We start from the raw sequence: 27,663 nt of genomic DNA on the forward strand, positions 1-27,663 counted from the left end.
GAGTTCAATGGGCATTCGTTCCTAGGATGCCTTCTAGTGCACCTAGGACAAAAAATGGCCAAAGTCCTCTCTGATTCCTCTTGTTTCCTTTTGATATGAAAGGTGTCCATTTGCATGGAAAGAGTCTGCAACATCTCACTCTTGAAATCTTCCAGCATGTTTCCAAATTCACCTTCGAGGGATGAACTAGAGGAGGAGGTACTGGCCATGGGTTGAATTCCCCTACCTCTCTTCCTGGCTACCCTAGAATGATTTCTAAAGACAGTCTTTATGTCTTCATAAAGTAGATGGTAGATGTCTCCCCCAGCCAGTAAATGGAGGGTGTCTAGAATGTCTTTTGGAATTCCTCTTAGCAAGACCAACTAAAGAGATTCGGGGTCAAGTGTGTGCCTGACCCTTTTATAACCGAGCTAGAATCTCCCTTCATAATCTTCCAAGGACTCATCACTTCCCATGGTCATTCAGAAGATTTCTTCCTTGGAATATTTTGACCTACAGTAGTCTCGATATTTGTTATTAAAGGCTTGTTGCATCTGAGCCCAAGTTGTGATGTTGTCACCAGATAACCCCATGAAGCAGCGCAATGTTGCATCCTTGAGGGTAGAAGGAAACAGTTTCAGCTTCTGCTCATCTTCTGCATAGTCATAAGTTCGATAGATAATAGCAAATCCAAAGAGGAAGGTGTTAGGATCTTCTGTAGTTAATCCATCGAAGTGAGGTAGGGTTGAAGGACTTATGTTCTTCATTTTAGTGTCCCCATTGGTCTCTTAGATGGGAAAGGTACCCTCTACTCTTTCTCCATTTCCCCTAGCATTTCGATTTTCAGCCATGGTCTCAGGAGGGATGGTTTCTTCCTCTTCTTCTCCTATAGGTTCTTCAAATATTTCAGGTTGTTCTCCTAAAGGATTTGGATCACTGCCACCGAAGAAGAGAGATGGGTGGCTTTGTGATGTGGTGGGGGTGTTGGGTAGGAATTTCCCTGAATTATCTCTATTCCTACGAGGCATGAAATGGAATCTCTTTTTGGGTGATTTTGTTTTTTTTCACTGCTTGTACCTGCAAAACTGAAATTGATTGAAGAAACAAATTGCAACTACTGAAATGAATTTGCTGAAATGAAAATTTACAGAATGGAAATGAAATCAAAGAAATGACTAATCTACTTTTTCTGAAATGGAAATTGTAGAATTGAAATGAAAGCAAGGAAATTACTAATCTACTTTTACTGAAATGGAAATTGCAGAATTGAAATGAAAGCAAGGAAAGGACTAATCTACCTTTGCTGAAATGGAAATTGCAGAATTGAAATGAAAGCAAGAAAATGAATAATCTACTTTTGTTGAAATAAACTACTTAGTAGAATGTTGCTGTAGGAAAATAGAAGAAAGTAGTAATCACAAAATACTTTGATGCTTCCCCGACAACAATGCAAAAGAGTGGTGAGAACCAGTATTGTAGCAGTAATGCTGCAACTCCTAGGGCTTCCTACTTTACTTTTATCAACCCGGTAGTTCGTAACAAACTTGGAAGTGATGGTGCTGTATGCACAAGTACTAGCTCTTACTGCAGGCTATCACTTGGTCACCTAGCGCAAGATCACTAGGAGCTCAAATCAAATTCTATGAGTTTCCAGAAGAAGCTTTTAACTATTATTAAAAAAAGCTAACTTTACAAAGACTATTCTATTTGCAGAAAGAGAAAGAAGACTAGAATGTAACACAAACCCTAACAAACCTTAATTTTTCCAACTAACCCTACTTCTGCAGTAAAAGAGATGAAAACTGATGAAATGAGTGCCATTGACTACTGAAAAGGTAAATAACATCTATTTAAGCTATTCCTAGAAGAAAATAAGAAAAGAACATCTTTTTGTGTTTTTATGTGTTTTATGTGAAATTGTTATGCTTGAGATTTTGTATGTTTGTGACTGTGGGAGAGGTTTGATGGTGAAGGAAGGTGTATTTGGTTCTTGCAGAGGTGTAAGAAGGTGTGCAGGGGTCCTAAGAAGCCTCTATTACCCTTCTGAAGACTTCCCTTGCAATCATACTTCGAAAAATCACTCACAGGAAATTCTAAGGAGGCTGCAGGGGATCTACAGGAGGATGCCGATAACTGTTTTTAGAGGTTCTAAGAGTGGAAAAATGGTGGGAAAGGGTAGTTGAATACTAGAGGGATGTGTTGAGGTGTCTGGGGCTTAACAAGGAGGAAATAAAATGATGGTTGGATTTGTTCAAATGACGAGAGGAAAGCTTTTTGAAAACGTGTAGAAATTAGGGCAGATTCGTGAAGGACTGTAAATGACTTGTGAAACCTATAATAAATGAGATGATGTTGGATACTTTATTTATGTATTGTGAGCTGAGTTGTGTTGTAAGAGATCTACACATATAACTACCGAAATTGAGCAAGAAAAGGACTAGCTACATCAAGAAAATAGAACCATATCTCTTGTTAAGTTAATTTCTGACCTAGAAACATGAAGTGTTGAATAATACTCTATGAAAAAAAAAATCTTGCAAAGAGACTTATTATAAAAATAGGAAATAATCTTGGAAAAATGAATCTAAAGTAACACTTTAACTTTTCAAATCATATCATCACACTAGAAATTGCATGGAAGAAGCAAAACTATGTTTTTGGTGGTACCAATAGTGCCTTGACATCAAATCATGGTCCCAAGAAGGGACAAAGGAAATCAGGGCCTACTGTTGGCCTTTTTGAATCTTAGACTATCACTATATTAACCTACTTCAACAACTGAAACAAAAGCATCTATGAAAACCATCAAAGGCAACCTATTCTGAACAATGTAAAATGAATCTATGTAACAGAAATTAACTCATGAACTGAAGCAAAAACATATAAGTACAAATCAAGAGGCGTTGGGCAGCTTGGGTTGGGCCCTGACCCAAGATTTTTAGCCCTCTGAAAGAAATCAGTGTTGGCTCAAAAAATATGTCATCTCCATTATCAAAATAAAAGTCACATTACACAAATTGTTCACAAAAATAAGCTCGAAAATGAGCTGAACAAGAGCTGCACAAAAGTGTGAAAATTCTACTAATAACTAGCTAACCTATTGAGGGTCTAAGCCCCCCTATTTATACAAATGGAGTCCTCCAATAGTCCTCCTAAAATCAAGGGGCTCGACTTGTGGAACTAAAGATAGAGAGTAGTTCTTCTTGACTTGCTCAGTTGGCCCCTTGGGTGCATCAATGTGGCTATTTGTGGTCTGAGTTTCTGATGGAGGATTCGAGGTAGGGAGTCATAAATGAAGGGGACACCCTCCTACAAATCCTCTCCCTTGTTTCCCTCAAATATTGGCTGCGAAATGGTCATCAATCCTTTGAATTTGTCCAAAAATTGACCAAAAATCTGCATAAAGCACACATTAGACTTCATGGCATAATGACTAACCCAATTCACTCTATTAGCATAAATATAATAAAAAACATGCAATAAACTAATGAGAATGGTGGATTAAGCTGAGTTAGGAGGCAAAATCAGCCCATATAATTACCCATTTCTAGGGCTCATCAGTTGCAAGGGGTAATACTTGATGCCAAAGGTGCGAGCACGAAGACGGACTTTGAGGTGATAGAGATTGTTTATGACAGCAACCCTTACCTCATGTTGCTAGGAAGAAGCAAAAGATGATATTTAAGAAAAAGTCTCTACACGTAGTAGTTCCGCTAGATTCAGCCGAAGGAGCGTGCTGCACTGAGCCTGTGCACGATGATGAGATGGATTGCGTTTAGCAGATAACAGTGCAAGACTAGGATTGGGTGAACCCAATAGAAAATGGGAGAATCTCATGGGAGCGCAACAGTTCCCATACTTTAGACTCAGATGAAGAAATAGAACGCTGGTAAAACCAGTTGCATGAAGTAACAACGCTGAATTGCAACATGATGATTAGATCACTGCGGTGCATGAAGACCGAAGCAAGGGAACTACCAACATATGATGGGGTAACATGAGTGGATGAATTCTTAGACAAATTTGAAGTTGCAATACTGGAACAACAATGGTATGATGCACTGGAATGGGTGTTGCACGCGACACCCACATGATGGTGGAATACACACCAGAAGAATATTGGAAACTGGTGCGAATGTAGAAGACAGATGTGCTTATGGTTTGGAAGTCCCCAGCATCAAATGTGAGCCAAGCAGCGAGGACAAAGCAGTCTATGCACCCACCTATGTCGATGGGTGCAATCATGTTCTATGCAAGCACGTCCTAGACTAAGGATCGAAAATCAAAACCCAACACGGCAGTAGGAAAAGCGATAAACATTCCACGTCAGAGCCTTCACAAAGCTATGAAAAGTCATGAACAGAGTTCACCAGGTGAGACGAATTGACTGGGACATGTGTGTGCCAGTAGTCCAATGGGCGTATGGGGCCATGCACAGGAACCTCAGTGCAAAAATGATTCTGAAGAGGACGAGCAGAGTCAAGGCCATAGCTTTGGGAAAGAATCCCCACGCAATCACTGCTATAATCGCGACAGTGCACAGGAACCAGAGTGAAGATATTATGCAACCACGTGAGGATGAACATATGCAGATTCAAGAAGCTATTCAGTGAGGGAACCTTGAGCTTCACGAACTCGAAGAGGATTGGGTATGACTGAAGCAGGAAAGCGTATTAATGGACAAGGATATCAAAAAGCTGGAAACCAAAATCTCACAAGAATTATGTGTTGATATAAGGACAGGGCCATGTATGGGCAACCCTACCACTGCATTGGGAGATTGTCATCGAGGGCTTTTGGCTATACTACCATGGCTGCGACCGCACCTTATTAGACAAAGTCACTAAGGAAGTGCACCGCATAAGGAAGAACGTGAGGCATTGACAGGCATGAGGGTAACTAAGGGAGGCATGTGGACTAGATTGAAAGGTAACTTAAAGCCCCACACTAGTAGTGCGACCACCTGACTATTCGTAGGAAGCACAGTCTTAGTGCTCCAAGCAGTTGAAAGAGAGCACGGGACTATAAATGAGTCTGTATGGGAGCTGCGTGACACATAAGTTGTACGTAGGCTTAGTATGATGCACAGGTCGCATTCGTGCACAAGGGACTACGCTGCTGCGTGGGCAAGCTGAAAAGTAACCGTTGGTGTCCCTGTTCAAGAGAAGATGGAAAATTTAAGACAACAAGGAGTAGACGGCAGGCAATTAAGATACAAAGTCACAACTAGATTTGGGACTATCTGCCGCTAGTTTCGCATTAATGAGCTGAATTTGGCGGGAACGATCGAATTTATATTCAAAAGGACCTATAAATCACAGGTGGCCCTCCACCGAACAACCCTTGTCATTTTTTGAATTAAGTTGTTGCATTATCAAGCAAGCATGAACCTGATGAATTTGGAGGTTGTAAGAGCAAGTATATGGTTTGAAGCATTGCCAAAGGATACATAGGATTCTCTTATCAGAATAATGTCAACAACCACAAGAGCAGTGCAGAGTTCTACGCCACTGGTAGGGGATGCATCAGAAATCCCTAAATTTCCCTTGATGCCGAGGCCTAAGAAGGACCAACAAGCAGCAAGACTGGTTCATATGTCTCCATGAAGTCCGCGGTTTGGAAAACTGTCAATGGAAGGAAAGGAAAAAATGGTTAATATTGAGAGTGATGATGAGGAGAAGGATCCTCAGACCTTTGTAGAAGAGATGGAACCAGAGGAAGAGATGGAAGAAGACATCCAGCTAGTACGTGCCACAGCAAAGCTGCCCAAGTATGTCCCTCCATGGAAAGGGAGGGTAAAGGTACCTAAAGATTTGGATGTCATTAAAAGCACACTCAACACCTTATTCCTCCCCAAGGGAGTTTTGTTTGAAGGGTCGACTATGGGTCGCATACCCACTATGAAGATTGAAGACTGGGGCCTTGGGGATAACGATAAGTTCTCCCATTTGGAAGCTAGTTAGCTGATGGAATAAAGCACGGAGGGGGCAGTTACAACACTACAGCCATGGACATGGCTGCACAAGGTGGAGGAGAATTGGCTACTCCACTTCCTATCGATTCCACACTTCCATTAGGCCTCGATCATGATATTTGTCATCAGGAAACTACTTTTCCTAGTGCACAATGGATACTTGTGGCTGGAGGAGCCCATTCCCATCACGGCAAAGCTCATTCATAGGATTTCTCGGCTTCCTTATATGGGAAGGGACCCCTCGGAAATAGTTGGCACAAGTGGAGACATGGCGATTACGGAGGCCATGAAAAATAAATATAAGCTGGAGAAAAAGCAGAGGGGTTACATTATTACTAGTATTCAGAACAAAGGGGTTCGTGTATCTACCCAGTTGTTGGCAGGAAAGATTATGAGAAAATGTCATGGCAATGAGGTACCAGCAATGGTCATCGCACTGGCCGAGCAATGCGCAGAAGGAGTACGGTTCAACTAGGTGTAGTTCCTCTGCGACGAGTTCCTGACGAACTGTAGGGAGGCCCAAGAGCAGGGTAAGACCTTCCACTATGTGTGGTTACTCTTATCCATCCTATTAGTTACAGGTAAATTTCCTGAGGATAGTCAGTTTCCTCCTGTTGACTAGTACTAGCTAAAGGTAGCTAAATACACATTGCTATGGGCAATGAAGGATGCCATGCAAATTTGAGAAACCAAGATCTTCTGGGTACTGATGGAGGTGAGCGTATGACTGTGGATCAATGCACAATAACGCCTATCTGCCTTGGTATACCACAGTATGAAGAGCTTCACAAACTTTAAAGAAGATATGCACAATGTGTATATCATGGCATGGAAGGATCCAGAGCAGAGGTGGACCACACTCCCCTTCATTGCAATAGATGATGTTGTTTTCGTGGTGCTTGAGACATGGCCAATGGAATGGCACGCACCAAATCTGATGGTGCGCGATGAGATATAGATTCAAAGACAGAAGGCTACTGCCAAGCTGCTAGCACAATAGAAGCAGAACAAATAGCTAGTTGAAAAAGTACGGGCGTCCTAGGAGGTAGCAAAGGTTGCTGCAGAAAAGATAGTAGCAATAGGGGCTACTACGACACAAGAAGAAAGAGGCTTGAACTCGACCAGAGGGCATGGGATAGATGATACGATGGAAGGCGCAGACCCAAGAACCACCTCTACCCAATTGAAATGGCCGCACGCGACAGAATGAATTGGGCCATGGAAGAAGACCGAGGCTTCTAAGTTGGATGGGGAGCCTATTACACTAACCGAGGGTGACCTATATGACATTGGTCACATAGTTCGCGAAGTCACCAGGGAGGTGCTCCAGGAGGCAATGACAAAGCAGTAGAATCTATTGGGGGCGCTCAGGATGCAACTCCAGGAACTTTAGGTGTGGCCCCCATAGCAGGGAATGGTAGCCACATACAGGGCTACGGGTACGTCAACAACCAAGTAGTTGCTACGGGCCAAAATGGCTAATACTATCACGCTGCCAGAAGGAGCACTAACAACAGACAACAAGGAGGACAAAGTTGCAATAGGCCAGCTCAAGGGACTTGGACTAAACTTGGCTGCCCTTCCATGAGAGATATTATACCAGCTACAGGATGGAGTGACGATAGAGCTTCTTGGTAGGGAAGGACGCGTAGTACAGATGCTCAGTGAACAACGAATTAACATTGAGTAGTTGAGCCTCCAACATAATAAAGTGGTAGCATAGACTCAGCAGTTGGAGAAAATTGTCGAGGAAGCCTGTCGCCACGTCCCTGAACTAGAGATTGCAGCATACTTACCAATAGGTATACAGATCCACAAATTGGCCAGTGGATACTGTGAGGAGAAGGAGGAAGAAATGAGGGTCCAGTTGGACCTCAACTTGTAGATCATGGAGCTAAGGCTGAAGGCACAACCCTCTACACTGTCGGAGGTTAGAGAGTAGTTGCACCGTGCCATTCAATTAGGGTTGGAAGAAATAGGGTGGACCATACAGGATTGCACAGGATTGTTAGATCAGTCACTCATCACCCTCACTTCACTGTAGGAAGACCCAACACTACAGCGGTTAGAGATAGAAGCGTGGGAGTTGCAACAGGCCTATGACAATGTCTAGGGGACCGTGCAAATGGTCGCCCTTACCCAGCAATCGGTCAAGATAAGGGAGGCCCATGCTCTAAAGGCACAGGTGGATACCGAACGTTAGAAAGAAGCAGTGCTTAAAGAATGCATCCAACCCTGGCTCAAGGAAGCATTCACGGTCACCACCAAGATCAAGGGAAAGCTACCACAGATGTAGGGTGTATATGCTCTCAGGCAAGTAATTGTACCTAACAACGAAGCATCAGAGATACGTGAAAAATGGGTACAACAAACAGTGGAAGAATGTGTTGCGAACGTAAGCGAAGCACAGAGGTCGCTAGATGAACTTCATGCAAAGATCACCACACCAACTGAGTGACTTGGGATGAGTCACGATGATTGTGTTGGGGGGCTTTTGGGAAGTGGATCCCCCCATAGAGGATTTTTGGACTTGTAGCCTGAATTTTGGTCAAAAGTAATGTAAGACCCCACAAATGTGAGCACAGAGTGCGAGAGTCTATGGTTGTCTACCTTAAAATATTGTAATTTAATATAGAATGTGTCAGCCTACCCATGGTCCACGAACCATGGGAATGTATGAATAGAGCAATGATCTAAGTGTAGAAGTCAGGTTTTGTAGTCTTGATCTAAAGTGATATGGGTTTTTGAATGCGATATTCACTCTGAGTCTGTATGTCCGAGTCTTGGGTTGTAGGAGTAGGAAGCGGCTCTATAGCTGTGTGCGTGGACCCTTGCAGCTGAGTGCGTAGGGTGGAGCTGGGATTGTAACGAAACAGAAGTTTAATAAAAGCTAAGTTGATTCTGAAATATTGTGCATCTATTCATAGATCTGTATGTTTAAGCTTATGTTATATGTTTATGCATCTCCTTATATTTTATGATTGCGTGCATTGGTTATGAATGTTGAATGATTGATAAGAATATTGGGCCAACAAAATTAAGTTAAGATCTATAATAATAACATAGTAAGGATAAAGGATTTACACTGCAACTCTTTGTGCTCTTTACAGAGCTACGTGAAGTTTAGATAGTTGCGGAGCAGTATGAGCGCGCAAGATTGGTTCGCAAACTTCCCAAAATTCATCAAGACATCCCTAGGGTGCAGAAACCTGGTTCTAGCACTCTCCCATACTACCTCAGGTGAGACCTCAGTCCACACACCATGGACTATTGCTGAAAGGGCTAGTAGTTTCGGATTTGTTTAGCTAAATCACTGTTGAACCTGGGTCAGGCCCCAACAAGCCAAGACAAACCTATGAGCAGTGTGGACAATCTCTTGTAAAATTTTCATCATTATAGATTAGACATGGATAACGACGTTTCCTTGCCAAAGTAGAGGAATCATATGATTTCTCTTGAGGGGAATTATGTTGTTTCTTCTTGTTTTTCCCCTTTTCTTGCATCCTGGTTGCTTTTGATTTTTTCCTTTGTCAGATGACACGACATTAAATTCAGAAGCAAGAGTATTTTCTGATGCATTGGTAATTTGATTGGTAATTACAAGAGTTTGACCAGATGGTCTTCTTTCCATTTGCGTGCTTGAAGAACCGATGACACCATCATCAGCATGAGAGTCCTTACTCGATTACGGAGTAGGAGGAATAGTGAAAGCTGGTCGGGGTGCATTGGGAATTTTGTCATAGGGCATGCCAAATTATGTGCAAATAAAATCCAAGTATGGGGCACAAGCAATTACTTGCTATTCTGTGACAGCTCCACCTTTTACCACATCCTCGGTGATTGATGGCAATAAGGATTTTATGAACCATTCAGCCAAAAGTTGATCAGGAACATATGTATTAACCATTCAACGATGATGTCGCCGCTCATGGATATGATCTGATATATGGGTACCAGTAGTCTGTTTAAAGTTCATTAGGAGTTCTTTTCCAGTCTTTTATCTGATAGGTAACTAGAAGTGGGTCATAAATGTGGTGGCTAAAGTCATAAAGTTGTCAAAAGAAGCTCTTGGTAACTCAATGTACCATTTAGTAGTTCGACCAGTAAGTGTTCTTTGGAAGAGATGGAGTCTAACCGAATCATCATTTAAGGAGTTTGATGAACACCAAAAATCCAAGGTCATCACATGATTTGATGGGTCTTCTCCAAGATTTCCATTGAATTTTGGAATGTGAAAAGGTAACTAATGCGAAATCACCAACCACCAAGGTGCATATAAGATTGGCTCATTAGTGAGCCAATTTAAATCTGGTAATTCTAAAGTTGCTACAAATGGCAACTGTCAATTTAGGTTAGGTTGAGCATACCCATGATATGACGGAATTGCCTGAGAAATAGGTCTTTGCATACCAACATAGGGCATCTGCATTTGGTAACCTTGACAAGGTTGTTGTTGAACAAATCTAACATAAGGTGGTTGTTGATAACGAGGTTGAATTTGTGGTTGTCCATAACCTGCAAAGCCTTGTTGACCAGGACCTTCGTAAGCTTTATATTATCCAAACCTAGGCTGAGCCTATTGGGCAAGTCCAAATTGGGGTTGGAATTGCTGGAATTGAGGTTTTTGAAATTCAGGCTTCCACAATTGTTGAATCAACTGTTGTTTTTGTTGGTACAACTGTTGTTGATTTAACGATTGTTGTTGCCCAGCAATGAAAGTTTTGCCAGGTTGTGAATAAATTATACTAGTGTAAGCTTGGACCAATCTAGATAAGGGTATACTAACATGAGGTTGTTGTTGAACCCCAGTAACAAGTGGTTGTTGTACAACAACTTGAGAAAATTGAGCTTCTTGACCCAAAACTTGTGGTTGTGAGGTAGAAGGACTAGTTTGTACCGATTGAGATACAACAATTTGACCTTCTGACTGTGGAACAGTAGTAACAACAAGTGTAGTAGGAATAGCTGACACAGTTTTCACTGGTTGTGTTGGATACACAAGCCTTGGTTGAACTAGAATTGTTGGTTGCCATTGACAAACTTGAATTCCAAGTTGACCTGAATACTCCAAGATATTACCATATGGAGGATAAGGTGGATAAGCATATTGCTCTGCATATGGTGGAAATCTAGTATTTAATGGATACATAGGTCTTTGTTGACTAGATTTCCCAGCTTGATATTGATATGAAGGATCAAACTGTTGAGTTCCCGTTAAAGAAGAACCAGGTAGAATTCCGATTGAGGACATGGGTGATGACCATGGGGTAGAAGCAACCCTTGAGTGGGTTCTAGATAAAGATTGGTAACCAACCGAGATAGATGATTCACCATATATGTGTGACTCAGGTGTGGTAGAAAACATTGAAGAGGTTGAACAAAAGATTCTGTTAATGCTGCATCAGATGATATAGTCTGCGATGTTGACGGTTCTTCAGCCATAGTTAACTGACACAAAAGTTGTCCTAAAGAAACAACGATTACTTGAAAATAAGTAGGATCAAATAGAGTAGTAAAATGAGGAGTATGAGGGTAAAGATAAAGCCTAGTTCCAAAGTGGAATGGGGTTCTAGGTGTAGAATATTCTTTCAATTCTTTCTCTACAATAATTAAACTAGGTGGAAGAACTTCACCATCTGGTCTGTAAGAGATTTTTGGTGTTGATAAAGTTGAAGTTTCATTAGTTATTGATGTCTGAGGGGTATCTGATTGATCTTCTTCCGGTAAATTAACAACTTCTGAATGTTCAAATTCGAATTCCAGATATTCGGGTAAAAGAACCACAATTTAAGAGAAAGTTTCCTGAACAACTTCAGGTTCAAATGTAACTTTTGTTCGAACTGTGATAGGTTCTGGATTAACTTCTAGTTGAACTGATTCAAGCTCAGAAGTAATTTCTTGTTGAGCAACTTCAAGTTGAGGATGAACTTGTTGTTGAACAACTTCAGTTACTGCTTCACTAGGATTAGTGCTAATGGCCTCCGGTAATTATGAAACTTCTTCTTCAGAAACAGATGTACCAGAAATGGTTGGAGTAACTAGAGTCTCAGTACTTACCTAAATAGATGATTCGGGTATTTCCTATGAAGAACTAAGAGTTCTTGATGTACTTGACTCAGTTAAGTGAGACCGCTTTAACCAAATAGGTGTAGCTTCGGGTGGCAAAGGTAGTTTGCTTGCTATTCTCCATGAACAACGGGGTAAGGGTTGATGTTCCTCCACAATTGTTGATTAATTTTATTATCAAAAAAGAAATAAACAAAAAGGGGTAAGCTAGGCAAAAGGTTTACCAACAAACCGTGAGCTGCAAAATACCTCCTAGCGAACAAAGAAGTACGGGCAGGAAATCTCCCCGAATGTTGTGTTCGGTGTATCACAGTGTACAAGATGGTCGACTCGGTTACCTAAGGATGGATAGAAACCTAGTTTTTTCCTCCCATATATACCCGAAGGTATGCAGAGGCCCAATCCGTCTAAGCATTGTCTAGTGCAAAACCACACAGTGAGAGCATTCACATATACTTTACATACTGTAACACCACCCTATATACCCGAACGTACGTGGACGAGCTACGATATACTCACGTATGTGGAATGAGGTATCACGCTCAGGATGTATTGAAGACAAGTTAGCGACAGCTGCTTTGTTTTACAACGCTAGAACACGTCTCTAGCCTAGAACCACTAAATGTTATCGTTGATGACAATGCTCCATCAGGTAAATTTATGTTAATTTTAAGTTGATCCTCCTTAGCATTTTTCCTTTCAAGTTCACCACGTGATGTATTCTGAAATTCCTAGGAATCATAGTACATTTTTACAAATCACCTCAAATAGCCCACCTTATTTTAAGGGAGAGGGTAAAAAAGGTAAATTTAGCCCTTGAAATTAGGAGTTACAACCTTCCATTCGCCCATTTTCAAGAATAGGTTTTATTTAAGTGAATCCTATGGGCCAAAGGCCCAAATACCATATTTATAAAAGAGATATGGTAAATTAATAAAAATATAAATAAATGAGAGGTATGGTAAAGAAATAAAACATTTTTTATATTTACTCCATAAGTCACCCTATATACCTGCAAGGGTGTAAACAAATAAAATATAAGTAAAGTGGAGGTATGGTAAACAAATAAAACATTTTTTTATATTTACTCCATAAGTCACCTTATATTTATGAACACTCAAAAAATGCGTTATATTTAGGTGAAACCTATGGGCAAAATACTATGGGACAAATACTATGGACTACATTGTTATTAATACCATGCAAAAAAACATTATTAGCCCTAATATTAGTATTAATAAAAATAAAAATGGCACATTGTATTGACCCATGGTGTTCACCAAAATGGCACATGGTATTGACCTGGAATGTAGCCTATTTAAATGGGGGAATTAAACTAGCATAGATCCATCTTTACTCTGGATCTACTAACCCCCGAGAGGTATCAAATATCGTGATATGCAAACTAGCATAGAGTAAAATGGATGTTGTAATTTAATGTATGTTAAACATTTTAGCTTGGTTAAAATAAAAAATAAAATAAAAATCAACTGTTAATTTTATTAATTTTTATAAATTACTAATAGTAATTTTTAAGCTCCAGGTTTATGATAACCCATGGTATTGACCCATGGTAATACCATGGTATTCATGTGAGCTTAGACTATTTAAAGGGGAAATTCTATCATCTTAGATCCATCTTAATTCTGGGTCTACCAAGTGCTCAGAGGGATAAATAGATTTCATCCCCCTAAAAGTAGTAGATGTGGAGTTAAGATGGATATAGGTTGGTTTTTATGATAATGAAGATATTAAATAGACATAGGAAATTATATTGTAAAAAAATCTCAAGGTGAATGGTTAAAGAATAGACATTGGACAAGTAAATTTGTATGCTTCTGTTTTAAACTGAAACAAATCCAGGGCTAAAAGGAATGGATTGATTTCACTAGTCATCTTTCTATAACTTTCCAACATATGCTGGAGTAAACAGATTGTAATTTGGGTAATTTTTCTAATTGCAAACAGGAACATACTTGTGTATTGGTAGGGTGGTTACGAGGTCCCTAGAAGTGATGAATTTGAATTTTTCTTGGTTTTATATATAGTATTAGGTTTTTTCTCATGCTTTCTGTGAATGGCACGGGTGAATTTTATCCTACACCCACTAGGTTATCGATATGTAATTTTGGCAATTTTGATTTCAAAAGATATTTTAAGGAAATGCAATGATTTCATTTGTGTATTCAATAAATACAAGATTTTATAATTGAGTAAAATATTCGCCATTCCTGGTGAGAGATTCACCAAAAAATTATATATACATATCATATTATTGATAAAATCGCCTTCCATTTTTCCTATATACCATGGAGATTCACCCATTTATTATACATGTAAATTTTGGGGGGTTCTTAAAATTTTCCCTGCTAGGAATGTAACTATCATAATAAGCATTCTTTTCATTCAATTTAATGATGAAAATCCTAGCTACTTAGGGATAGAGCAATCAGATTTCTTTCATTCAAAGAGAAAAGAGCACAATATAACGCAATTTCCCTACACTATTCCTATGAGCACACACAAACTCTTTCAATGAAACATGCATGTATTTCTTTTCGATTTCCTTAATGTGAATATGAAGAAAAGTAAATATGCACATACAATTGATCAATCTTTCATAATAATGAAGACTTTCACGATAGTTCTAACTCAAAGGAAGAGAAGACTTTACAACACTTTCTTTCAAATGAAGATTAATCAACTATATTTTAACTTTGACTATAGATTGATAATGAAAAAGAAAACATTAAAGAAAAATTAATCAATCAAATCAAAGTTGGGCTAGACAAGGAGATAGAAAATTTTTCTCTAAGACATAACATTCATTGACCAATCAGCAAACAAACAAACAGAGAAAGTTGGCAAAAACACTTTCGCAAGGTGGGAAACTGACCCTAGGAGGACCAATGCAGCCCTGAATGGGAGACAATGCGCTTAAGAGCATTGTCCCTAAGCCACGAGTGCTCTGCAGTGCACTGTGTCCCTCACAAGCATGTGTTGGTGATAGTGAGCCATTTCAAGAGACAATTTGACACAGTTTTGACCAATTTTTCAATGCAAAGAGATGAATTACAATCTATGAACACAAGTAAGGTCTGCAAGGATGTCCTAGGAGCTGGATAAGCTACTAGGAAAGAGGATCTTCCCCAGTATGTTCACTAATTTGATTTGGATAATTTGGTATCTACAGATAAATACTGATCCCCTAAATAAGTAGTTGTATCTAGAACAACAATTTAAAGTGTTTTAGTCTTTTCCTATAAGCAATAGATAAGATGAGAAGATGAGAAGACCTACTTTTAGTTCTGATTTCCTCTCGTTTCCTTTGTATCAACCCTGTTGCTGCTTCCCATACATAATACCCTTGATAAGTACTTGTAAACACAACAGAAAACAAATAATTGATCAAAGAAAACGATCTATTGAATATAAGTGAAAGGAATCAGATACAATTCACACATATAAGCATTATGAAACAGTACAAACATAGGGGAGAAAGGTTCAAACACTTTATTGAATAGATGGAATTACAACCATTGGTGTCTGATTCAAAGCCATTCCTCTAGCTTGGATCCCATCCACATCACATCAAAAGAATGACAAACTTGTAGCATTACAATACTTGCTTCAAAGCCAAATCTCATAGCAACATAATCGAGCCCCTGATCACTTAGATGAGTGGTCAATTTATAGGGAGATGAAGGAGGTTTTGTCATAAATGGTGGCATTGAATTGCCTTCTGTTACAGGGAAAAGTGTCTATGCAGAACTGCTAATCCGACTAAGGGTGGCAGCTACCTTAGAAACAAACAAAGTAAAACCACTTTCGTTTTCCTTTATGAAAGATAGATGAGAGAAGAATAAAGGAGACCAACCTCTGTCTTGCGCTTGGTTCCTTGCTCGATTCCTCTCTCTTCTGATAGTCCTTTTCTACTTGCTTTCTTGTATACCCAACTTCACAGAGTACCTGTAGAATCAAAGCAGCATAACACTATACGAGAACATGGATCTATTATCATAAACAATCTAGGATCAGATGTAAATTGACCATACAAATGCATAAAACATAAATCACACAAGAGTATGGAGGAAAACTTGAATAGCTTGATTTATAATCAAGAAAGAGCCAAGAGAGCTACAACCAATTGTTCTGACCCAACATCATCCTCTTAGCGAGTGAGCCCCTCTTCACCTCATGCAAAGCTTAGATCACCCAACACTATGATGTTGCCTCAAGAAACCAACAACAATTCCTTACAAGATGCAACATTCTAGCCTCTGGATCTCTGGGATGAGGGATCCATATATAGATGTCTGCAAGGGAGATGAGTCAGCTTGTGATTTGATTAGTGTCTTCCCTTCGATAGTTCTTGCCTCCACTTGGAGATTGATTATCAATAAAGATATTCAAGTTTTCCTCCATACTCTTGTGTAATCTATGTTTTGTGCATTTGTATGCTCAATTTACATCTGATCCTAGATTGTTTATGATAATAGATCCATGTTCTTGCATAGTGTTATGCTGCTTTGATTCCACAGGTACTCTGTAAAGCTGGGTATACAAGGAAGTAGGTAGCAAAGGACTATCGGAAGAGAGAGGAATCGAGCAAGGAACCAAGCGCAAGATAGAGGTTGGTCTCCTTTATTCTTCTCTCATCCATCTTTCATAAAGGAAAACGAAAGTAGTTTTACTTTGTTTGTTTCTAGGGTAGCTACCACACCTTAGTGGGATTAGCAGTTCTGTATAGACACTTTTCCCTGTAACAAAATGGCGACCCCGCTGGGGATCGACTATGTTGTTTGTTTATCTACATTTTTTTACTTTATAAACTTACAGACAGAGCCCGAAGTTGAGCCAGGTAGCTTTCGAACTGCATTTTCTATGCAAATGCAAAGTAGATAAATGTCGCTTCAGTCAATCTCCGGTTTTTTTCATGAATTAAACAACTGATTTACAAATTCTTTAATTTCCCTTGTGGTGGCTCTAATAACCTCCTTAGATCTACCCCTGTTGTTGATTTACTGATTACCACTTGCTCGGCCAAAATCCCTGAACTGAACTGCAAACTGTGACCCGGAACCCAAGCAAAGTCTCGTCCCTGGCCCAGCGCACTCTCTGATCTGTGAATCTGAAATTCAACGCACTTCCCGAGTGTAGTAGGTGTGCTACATTTCAAATTCATTGTGTTACAGGTGCGCTGATCAGACTATGAATTGTTCTTGAATTTTTGTTTTTGTTCACTCTTTTCAGATCTATTCAAGAATTTTGCTGCCTGTAGTCAGTACACCTCTGTTTGAAACCCCTTTCCTTGCTGATATTCCACCTCCATTGTGCAAAGAACTGTAAATGTTTTTGTGTATTTGTTGAGTCATTTTCAATTCTCCTTTGCAAAAAAGTAACGTAATTGTACTGTCGTTCCTTGATTTGAAAGTGTTGCAAGTGTCTCTTTCAGTCATAGAAGAGAGTCTGATTGCTCTTGATAGTTTATTACCCTGTTACTATTGTATTTGATCTAAATTAGTAGTTTTTCTAGTGTCAAAAGCAAGTCTTCATTTCCAGATCGCAAATTGTTGTCATTGTCTTCATTTTGATTTTGAAAAGAAACTTGTTAGTAATTATCGCTTGAAAAGTAATTTAGATTTTCACATTAGCTTTCTTTTTATCATTCACATATTAAAAAGGCTGAAAACAAATACATGCATGTGCATTTGCATTTATACTGTTTGATTGGTTTGATTTAGGATAGTGCATATAGTGTGTGCTCTTTGCTCTTTGTTGAAAGAATTCTGTCTTTCTTTCCTTAGTAGCTAGGATTTTCATTGCACAAAGAAGATAAAAGACTGTTTATCATCTTAGATTGCATTTTAGGAATTTTACATCTACATCACGCGGTGAACCTGAAAGGCAAATTTCTTAAGCAAGATCAACTATAAAATAAATTTAATGAATCTAACAACGCTTTGGAACCTAATGCACAACATCTAGAAGTCTAGGCTAGAGACGTATTCCGATGTTGTAAAGCCTGGTAACTATTGTTCTCACTGTTGGTTGGGTGATTCCTCCACTTTGAGACGATAAGTGCCAGTAGAGACTTGTGCTCCCACGTACCGTCGAGTATATTTTTGGAGACCACAATAGGCTTAATCCTTTATCCATAGGAAGCCGTGTCTGCCGCCCTATTGATCGCAATGCACTGAACACAGCATTCGGGAAGATTGACTTCCATACCGTAAAAGGTATTCTGCAGTTTTGCGATTGGTTTGGTAATCCCTCTACTTAGATTTCTAGAGCAGTCCCTTTCATTCCTTTTCAGACTCCTTAACGGAAAAGGTCCATCTGAACACTAGTCACTTCAGGCTCATTAAAAATCGAAGGCAACTAGAGTTATCTTTTGTTTTTTCTCGACTCTTTAAAATTGAAAAAAAAAGTTGTGTCAAAGCTTCTAAAATTTATTTTAAATGGAATAATGGTCACCTTTCCTACGTTGGTCTTAGATTGAGAAAATGGAGTCTGCCAACCAAGGAGTTCCCCTTGGAGGAAATCCTAGTCCCTTCTCCTCTTGGGGAGATGTTGGTGCACCCCACATGTCCACATTTTCACTTCTAGGATTGACAATTGGCTTGACCATATGGCTTTTCTCAACCTCCGTCATTCAAAACACCGCGATTCCTCAACAATCGAGTCAGCAACTAGACAATTCCAGAGTTACCCCCTAACCCTCTACTTCATCCAATTATTCCTCTCCTCCTTCCTCTTCGCTTGATGGGGCTGGTAAAGCCAAAAATCAAGTATTTGAGAAGAAGAAGGAAAAGAAGAAGAAAGAGAAGAAGTAGAAGGAGCCAAAGGTTAAAGGGGGCAACCAAGCGTCGTCTAGCGAAAATCCACACACTGCACCGACCAGCCCTAAATCGCCATGTGTCATTTGCAAAGGATACCACTATCATAGATATTGTCCCTGCATCCCTCGGATCCTAAGGGACTGGTCTCCTCGTTTGCACAACCCGGTGTCGTCAACCTCTGATGATCATGTTGAAAACACACCGTTGACTAGTGAAAGTGAAGCCCCTGGACAAAAAGGAAAGTGAAAATTTCCTTGTAAACTGTGTGAAGGTGATCACGCCATCCACCGTTGTCCCTTCTTAGACGAGGCTAAAAGAGTTTTGGATGATCGTCCGGTTTCACTGAAGCATCTATCATTGAAGATAAACCATCTGAACCCATACCAGACGAAAGTCAAAAGGTCGAGGTGGCAGTTGACCCGGTCTTGCCTTCAGAGGTCTTATCTTCAGATGATACAATCACCGAAGAGAACAAGGATGACACCGTCCAAATTCCTTTCGTAAACATAGACTCCGATGAACATGGGGAAAATTTACCCATTCATTTACCACAGAAAGGAAGTTCGTCAGAGTCGTACCCGGCCATCTATTCGGTCCCACGTCCAAGCAACCTAGTTGTTTCCTTCGACTGGAATCAGCTAGGCAGACCCCGTTTACCGGCTAGTATACCATTCTAAATCATTGCTCAAGTATATAGAATGGTTATTTCCAGTACCATCATAGATGAAGGAGCTTTTGTGAGTATCCTTTCCTTGACTACTTGGAAAGCGCTTGGTTCGCCATCGCTTTTGCCTGAGATGAGAAATCTAACAGGCTTTGACAAAGGAACCAGTCGACCGTTAGGGATCCTTCCAAATGTGCCCATAACATTGGGAGGGAAAACTATTCACATGAACGTAATGGTAGTCCAAGGGCCCCTGGATTATAATCTACTCCTTGGACGAGACTATATTTATTGCATGGGAGCCATTGTCTCATCACTCTTTAGAGTAATGTGTTTTCTGCATGAAGGAAGAGTGGTCAAGCTCGTAGACCAGCATTCATTCCCCGGTTCACGCATAGAAAATAGTCATATACCATCCTTGAATGGTCTTTTCACAGAAGGAATGTCTCATCAATCCCCAGTCTGTCCACCTGATGAGCGCGAGTGATTCGGGGGACATGACTGAAACCCAGGGGGCATGCACCTTGGTCTGCTTCGGCACGAAAACTTCAAATATAGGATAGGTTTCCGCGAGAGATATATGACTAGTCTGACACTCCCGTCTGTGATTGGAAAAGGGGGTTGGACTGGAATAAGATTCCCTTATCAAAGTTATGTGGGTGGAGGCGTCTGCGCCACTCGCCTTTGTCTATTTCGGTAGGCATCGACGAAGAAGTGTTTTGTTTGCGGTGCAGATAAAACAAACCTTGATAACCTAAAAGAGGTAGGCCTTTCCCGATAAAACGAATGTCTTGTTGGTAGAATAAAAGGTGACCTTCAAGCTCTATTTAATACCTGGGGGCATGAAAACCTTTTGGCGTGCAAGCAAAGAGCGACCATTTATTTTTTAAAATTTGTAGGTCCTCTAACCCTTTAAACTCGTAGGATTGGTCGTTTCGTAACTTGCATAAAGAAAGGATGTGGGGCAAAGATTTGAAAAATTTCCATTTTTATATATGAGACATCCTTATTATACGACTGGATAAATCGAGTAGTTTTAACGCGGATTTCATGCTCGATAAAAAATAAACATAAGCAATGAGCAAATGTTTCCCCCAGCATTTAAGCTCAATAAAAAATGAAGCAATTCCTGGTAAATAATCATCATGAATGTAGTACTTCAGCCTTTAAAGCCTTGGTCGTGTTCCTATCATCACCTCCACTCTGTATTGGCCGATCATTCAGCTCCATTTGATTGTTTACCCCTTTTGAGGAACAACTGCGAAGAGTGATCCTATTATCCATCCTTGTAACACTACCATGATTGGAAAATTCCAAACCTTACCTGGAATCAGCTGCTACCCAATTTTATCACTCGTTCCTCAAAGACGAGTCTCCTTTAAGCTCTTTTCAACTGACTCATAAAATATGAAAAGATTGTCGAGCCATTGGCCTCTATAGCTCGTTAAAGGGACCGGAAGTGTTATCCCTCCTTTAGATTTTAATCTTTCTGTACCTGAGGGATTATTACACAAAAAGATCGAGCGCTTGTTTTGTTCGGCTCGTTAAAAGTATCTAAAATTCATCCCTTCTGTATTGTTTTATACTTTTTCGGACTTAAGGGATTAGATGACAAAAAAGGATTTTTGGAGTTTCCTTTATGTCCCTTTCAAGACTCTCTAAAATTGAAAAGGATCGAGTTATCTTTATCGTTAAACTCGTTAAAACCTAATAGCGACAAACTTGTCCATAGCAGACAAGAACGAGTTTCACTATCGCTAGGCTCATTAAAACATAGCGATGGGTTTTCCTGAAGGGAAAATTATAGAAAAAGCATATGTTATCCTCCTCAAGCTTGACAAAAATAAATAGGTACTGGTTAGCAATGACTAGGGAAAAATTGGGAAGAAAACTTGAAGAAACTTTGTTGGTAGCAAGTCGCTCTTGAACATGACACTTTCACTCCGCATCCAAGTCGGGTTGGGTTGTTTCATCCACCGGTCATATCACCATGGTCACATCACACCATACACGTTTGGGGTTAATGCTACCAATCCATCATGTCAGTGTCGTCGATATGTTCAAGAGAAGTCACTCAGAGAATTCACCTGTGTCTCACTCGCTGCAATACAATTACGCTCCATTCTTTCATGACCGCCACCCTGAACCTTATATCACCAGACTATTTTCACCTCCATTAAAATCATCTGCTCCATTCCGTGTCATTGATGTGGGATTCATTAAGGCCCTCCTATGACAGATCGCTTCTTGTCGATATCAGCTCATTATCAAAGAAGCCGATCTAGGGACACCCCTTTCAGTACTTTGAAGCTTGCATGCCTCAATGGCAAATTTCTCACTTCCGACGACAGGTTTACATCAATGGCCTTCGACCGAAAGATTTTGCTTGGTGTTCAATGCCAAGTCCTTTATTCACACCATGTTAATTGTACTGCAGTACCTTGAGGGTCATTATCATTATCGATGATTCCTCTCGTGCCTGTTAAGTTCTTACATCATTGGCTGGTAATCAGGCGATGTCTTTCCATGTTTGACTCCAAAACATCTCTCACATGGATCGACTTGTACTTTGAGTGAAGATCGAATGAGATTGAAGACCCCGGATCTAGTTTCATCCATCTGGGCTGCGATATATATTCAGGAAAATAAAGACATCAAATGTACATCATTGCTGCACAAATAATCATCCAATCTATGGGATGATGGCTCCTCCAGAATCATCAGTCTACACTCAGACGATTGTCTGTCCTATGTACATGAGAATGAATTTATAAAGTTGAGCATGGGAATGCCCACCTCAACTAGATCGTGAAAATATTATGAAGATAATGTATTGTATTATATCTTATTGCAGGTCTCCTCCCAGCTTGAAAGAACTTCAGATCCTCATGATAAAGCATTTCACCCGCCATCAAAAAAGATTAATGACCTCATGCTTTAGGGGGCAACTGTTATAGACATTTTTGGGCACTGCAACCCCAAGCATAAAATCTCCATAAACCAAGGGCTCCTAAGTCCCTAAAAGTTTTGTTCCAATGCCTAAAGGAACAAGGTCAACTGATTACATCTTCTCCCAGAAGTTCTCCATGAAAAACTACTCAGAACTGGTCAAAACAGGATCATTTCACCTGCTTCATAGGCAAAGTGCGTTGCATCTCACCTAAGTACACTAAGTGGGTGCATTTCATTTCAAAAATCCCTTCTATGGGGTGCGATGGGTGAGAAGAGACAAATGGCAATGTCAATCCGCGAGGTGGAGAATCATGGAAACTTCCAGAAACTTCTCATGTGACACTTGCCTTTTTGAATTCAACCAAGGATGAGTAAGAGATCGTCAATCTCCAAGTGGAAGCATGAATTATCAGAGGGAAGACACTAATCAAATCACAAGCTAACTCATCTCCCTTACAGATATCTATATATGGATCCCTCATCCCAGAGATCCAGAGGCTAGAATTTTGCATCTTGTAAGGAATTGTTGTTGGTTTCTTGAGGCAACATCATAGTGTTGGGTGATCTAAGCTTTGCATGAGGTGAAGAAGAGCTTACCTGTTGAGAGGATGATGCTGGGTCAGAACAACTGGTTGTAACCCTCTTGGCTTTTTCTTTATTATCAATAAAGCTATTCAAGTTTTCCTCCATACTCTTGTGTAATCTATGTTTTGTGCATTTGTATGGTCAATTTACATTTGATCCTAGATTTTTTATGATAATAGATCCATGTTCTCGCATAGTGTTATGCTGCTTTGATTCCACAGGTACTCCGTAAAGCTAGGTATACAAGGAAACAGGTAGCAAAGGACTATCATAAGAGAGAGGAATCGAGCAAGGAACCAAGCGCAAGACAGAGGTTGGTCTCCTTTATTCTTCTCTCATCTATCTTTCATAAAGGAAAATGAAAGTAGTTTTACTTTGTTTTTTTCTAAGGTAGCTACCACACCTTAGTGGGATTAGCAGTTCTATATAGACACATTTCCCTGTAACACTTACTCATCCCTGGTCAAATTCAGAGGGGCAAGTGTCACAGGAAAAGTTTCTGGAAGATTCCATGCTTCTCCACCTCGCAGATTGACACTACCATTTTTCCCTTCTTACCCATCGCACCCCTTAGAATGGCTTTTTGAAATGCAATGCACCCACTGTGTGTATTTAGGTGAGATGCAACGCACTTTGCCTATGGAGTAGCTGAAATGGTCCAGTTTTGACCAGTTCTGAGTAGCTTTTCATGGAGAACTTTTGGGAGAAGCTGTAATCAGTTGACCTTGTTCTTTTAGGGGTTGGCACAACACTTTTAGGGACTTAGGAGCCCTTAGTTTATTGAAATTTATTCTTGGGGTTACAGTGCCCAAAAATGTCTATAACAGTTGCCCCCTAAAGCATGATGTCGTTAATCTTTTTTGATGTCGGGTGAAATGCTTTATCATGAGGATCCGAACTTCTTTCAAGCTGGGAGGAGACCTATAATAAGATACAATACAGTACATTATCTTCATAAAATTTTCATGATCTAGCTGAGAAGGGCATTCCCATGCTCAGCTTTATAAATTCATTTTCATGTACATAGGAAAGACAATCGTCTGAGTGTAGACTGATGATTCTGGTAGAGCCATCATCCCTTAGATTGGATGATTATCTGTGCAGCAATGATGTACGTTTGATGTCTTTATTTTCCTGAATATATATCGCAGCCCGGATGGATGAAACTAGATCTAGGGTCTTCAATCTTGTTTGATCTTCACTCAAAGTACAAGTCGATCCATGTGAGAGCTATTCTGGAGTCGAACATGGAAATACATCGCCTGATTACCAGCCAATGATGTAAGCTGTTAACATGTGCGAGAGGAATCACCAATAATGATAATGATCCTCAAGGTACTGCAGTACAATTCATGTGGTGTGAATAAAGGACTTGGCGTCGAACACCATGCAAAATCTTTCGGTCGAAGGTCATTGATGTAAACCTGTCGCCGGAAGTGAGAAGCTTGCCATTGAGGCATGCAAGCTTCAAAGTACTGAAAGGGGTGTTCCTAGATCGACTTCTTGGATAATGTGCTGACGTCGACAAGAAGTGATCCGTCATAGGAGGGCCTTAATGAATCCCACATCAATGACACGAAACGTAGAAAATGATTTTAATGGAGGTGAAAACGATCTGGTGATATAAGGTTCAGGGTGGCGGTCATGAAAGAATGGAGCGTAAATGTATTGCAGCAGGTGAGACACAGGTGAATTCTCTGAGTGACTTCTCTTGAACATATCGGCGACACTGACATGATGGATTGGTAGCATTAACCCCAAATGTGGATGGTGTGATGTGACCATGGTGATGTGACCAGTGAATGAAACAACCCAACCTGACTTGGATGCGGAGTGAAAGTGTCATGTTCAAGAGTGACTTGCTACCAACAAAGTTTCTTCAAGTTTTCTTCCCAATTTTTTCCCAGTCATTGCTGACCAGTGCCTCTTTATTTTTGTCAAGCTTGAGGAGGATAACATATGCTTGTTCTATAATTTTCCCTTCGGGCAAACCCATCGCTATGTTTTAACGAGCCTAGCGATAGTGAAACTCGTTCTTGTCTGTTATGGACAAGTTTGTCGCTATTAGGTTTTAATGAGTTTAACGACAAAGATAACTCGGTCCTTTTCAATTTTAGAGATTCTGAAAAGGGACGTAAAGGAAACTCCAAAAGTCCTTTTTTGTCATCTAATCCCTTAAGTCCGAAAAAGTATAAAACAATACAGAAGGGATGAATTTTCGGTACTTTTAACGAGCCAAACAAAACAAGCGCTCGATCTTTTTGTGTAATAATACCTCCGGTCCAAAAAGATTAAAATCTAAAGGAGGGATAGCACTTCTGGTCACTTTAACGAGCTGGATAGGTCAATGGCTTGACAATATTTTCATATTTTACGAGTCAGTTGAAAAGAGCTTAAAGGAGGCTCATCGTTGAGGAATGAGTGATAAATTTGGGTAGCAGCTGATTCCAGGTAAGGTTTGGAATTTCCCAATCACAGCAGTGTTACAAGGATGGCTAACAGGATCACTCTTTGTAGCTGTTCCTCAAAAGGGGTAAACAATCAAATGGAGGTGAATGATCAGCCAATACAGAGTGGAGGTGATGATGAGAACACGACCAAGGCTTCAAAGGCTGAAGTACGACATTCACGACAATCATTTACTGGAAATTGGTTCATTTTTTATTGAGCTTAAACGCTGGGGGAAACATTTTCTCATTGCTTATGTTTATTTTTTAACAAGCATGAAGTCCGTGTTAAAACTACTCGATATAACGGTCATTTCTTGACTTTACCATAAATAGCTTTGTTCCTTCAAAGATTGTACTGTATGCTCAATAGCTTCATCAAACTAGTTAGAAATGAACAATATATGTTTGAAAAATGAGTTAGGACACTAATATTTTACTCGAATTACGTAAAAAGTAATTTAAAAGTGCTTTTACCTCTCATTTTACCATTTCATTTGAACTTTGGCTTGTTGGAGCTTTGGAGGTGCTTTCCCCCTTTGATTTTCACCAGTTGATTCCGGGAGATTCTGTGGACGATTTTCGGCGTCGTCTAGACCAGGTAGGAGCTAAACCTGAGCTCTTTCATTTCATCCTTTCCATTTTGCATTCTTAGCCTGATTTTTGGTTTTTCTGAGCCTCTGGGGTTTGAAAAACTCACCCTGGCTCCATCGCACCCTTTCTATATCGAAAAGTGTGTTTCATGTTAGCCTGTCCATTGGCCAATTGACATGAAACGCACCCAGAACACTACTGTAGGTGCGATGAGCGCAAGGAAGGAAATTTATGTACAATTTTCAATGGAAATTTTTTCTTGTTTTTCACCAAATCAGGATCTAACTCTTCTCTTATTTGTTTTCAGAGATTTATTGGAGAAAAATGACCATTACATGGTGAGAATGTGAGCATGAAGAAGATGACATGCTTTCTTTACATGATCTGGTTACAGTAAATGCACTGCGGAACTGTGGCCTGTTGAAGTTTTTCCGCATCTCTAGCATGAGACAACAAATCAACTTGCTGCAGTATTTGCTTGATGCTTGGGATCCTATCAGCCAGGTGTTCTAGATTAGGGGCAAATCCATCCCCTTGACTATCGTGGACATCTATTTTTTGACCGGCTTGTCGAGGCGGGGTGCCCCCATCTCCTTATCAGGGTCGGCCTGTGGGGGTGAATCTGTGAGAGATTACATTTGCAGGTATTGCAGAGAGGGATCTTAGCCAAGTAAGGACGGTAAGATTATCATCCGAGATGTCACTGACAGGTCACTGAGGACCATTCTGTTCACTTTTGGTAGGATGGCTGGTGGTGCAGCTCTTCATGTGGCCAACCGGTCTTATATGCAGTACGCCTTGGAATGTCTCGAACAGAAGGTGTTCAACTGGTGTGATGCAGTACTCCTTGTGATGAAAGAACAATTGACCAAGGTGAAAAATGGAAGATTGAAGAACTTTGGATATGGTTCTATTTTGACCGCTTTCGTCTTGGAAAAGATACCAATGATGCAGCCGCAGTATATTGCACTTGGTTTACCTCCACCGACTGAACCACGTATGCAGAGATGGGTCGACCATATGTCTAGTCATGCTGGTCAGTCTCACATTTCTTTTTCTGATACCTTCTTCAGGTGGTTTGATCGTTAGGAGATGGTTTATTCTGAGTACCCATATGCTGGTATGGACTTCCGGGGTGACCCGGATTTGGTACTGTCGGCTGGTGAACAGTGGGGTGCCATTGGTAAATTCTTTGACCATATTTCTATTTATCATTTTTCTTTTATAATGTCTTTGTGCTTTACTCTTTCAAGACTAATCAAAACTCATGTGCTCATGGAGACGTTGGTCTCGTTCGGCCAGTAGTACGCCTGAGAGTGCCAGTTATCGCTCCAGTAGGAGAGGCTGTGGGAAGGGGTATCCTTCGCGACCTTGATGTGGCTGAGACTCTTTCAGCATTACAGGATCAGGTCGAGGGCCTCACTCTCAGTATTCCAGATGTGATGACTGACGAGCTGCCTTTGAGGTTGCAGCGACATACTACTGGCGTGCCAAGTTGATGGACTAGGCTTTTACGCATGATTGCACAGGCGGTGACTTGTTATCACCAGCATCATTAGA

The 27,663-nt window shown here is 40.3% G+C and overlaps 1 pseudogene; it reads left to right on the forward strand.

The window, feature by feature from the left end:
- The first annotated feature begins 5,627 nt into the window (after nt 1-5,627).
- The window catches only part of LOC149179953 (putative pectinesterase/pectinesterase inhibitor 51 pseudogene), a 106,111-nt pseudogene continuing 84,075 nt past the window's right edge, over nt 5,628-27,663 (forward strand).

This window comes from Pinus tabuliformis, chromosome 3_2, assembly GCF_031772625.1.
Source record: "Pinus tabuliformis cultivar Carrire ecotype Pingquan chromosome 3_2, CPIR1, whole genome shotgun sequence".
In the NCBI taxonomy this organism is placed as follows: domain Eukaryota; kingdom Viridiplantae; phylum Streptophyta; class Pinopsida; order Pinales; family Pinaceae; genus Pinus; species Pinus tabuliformis.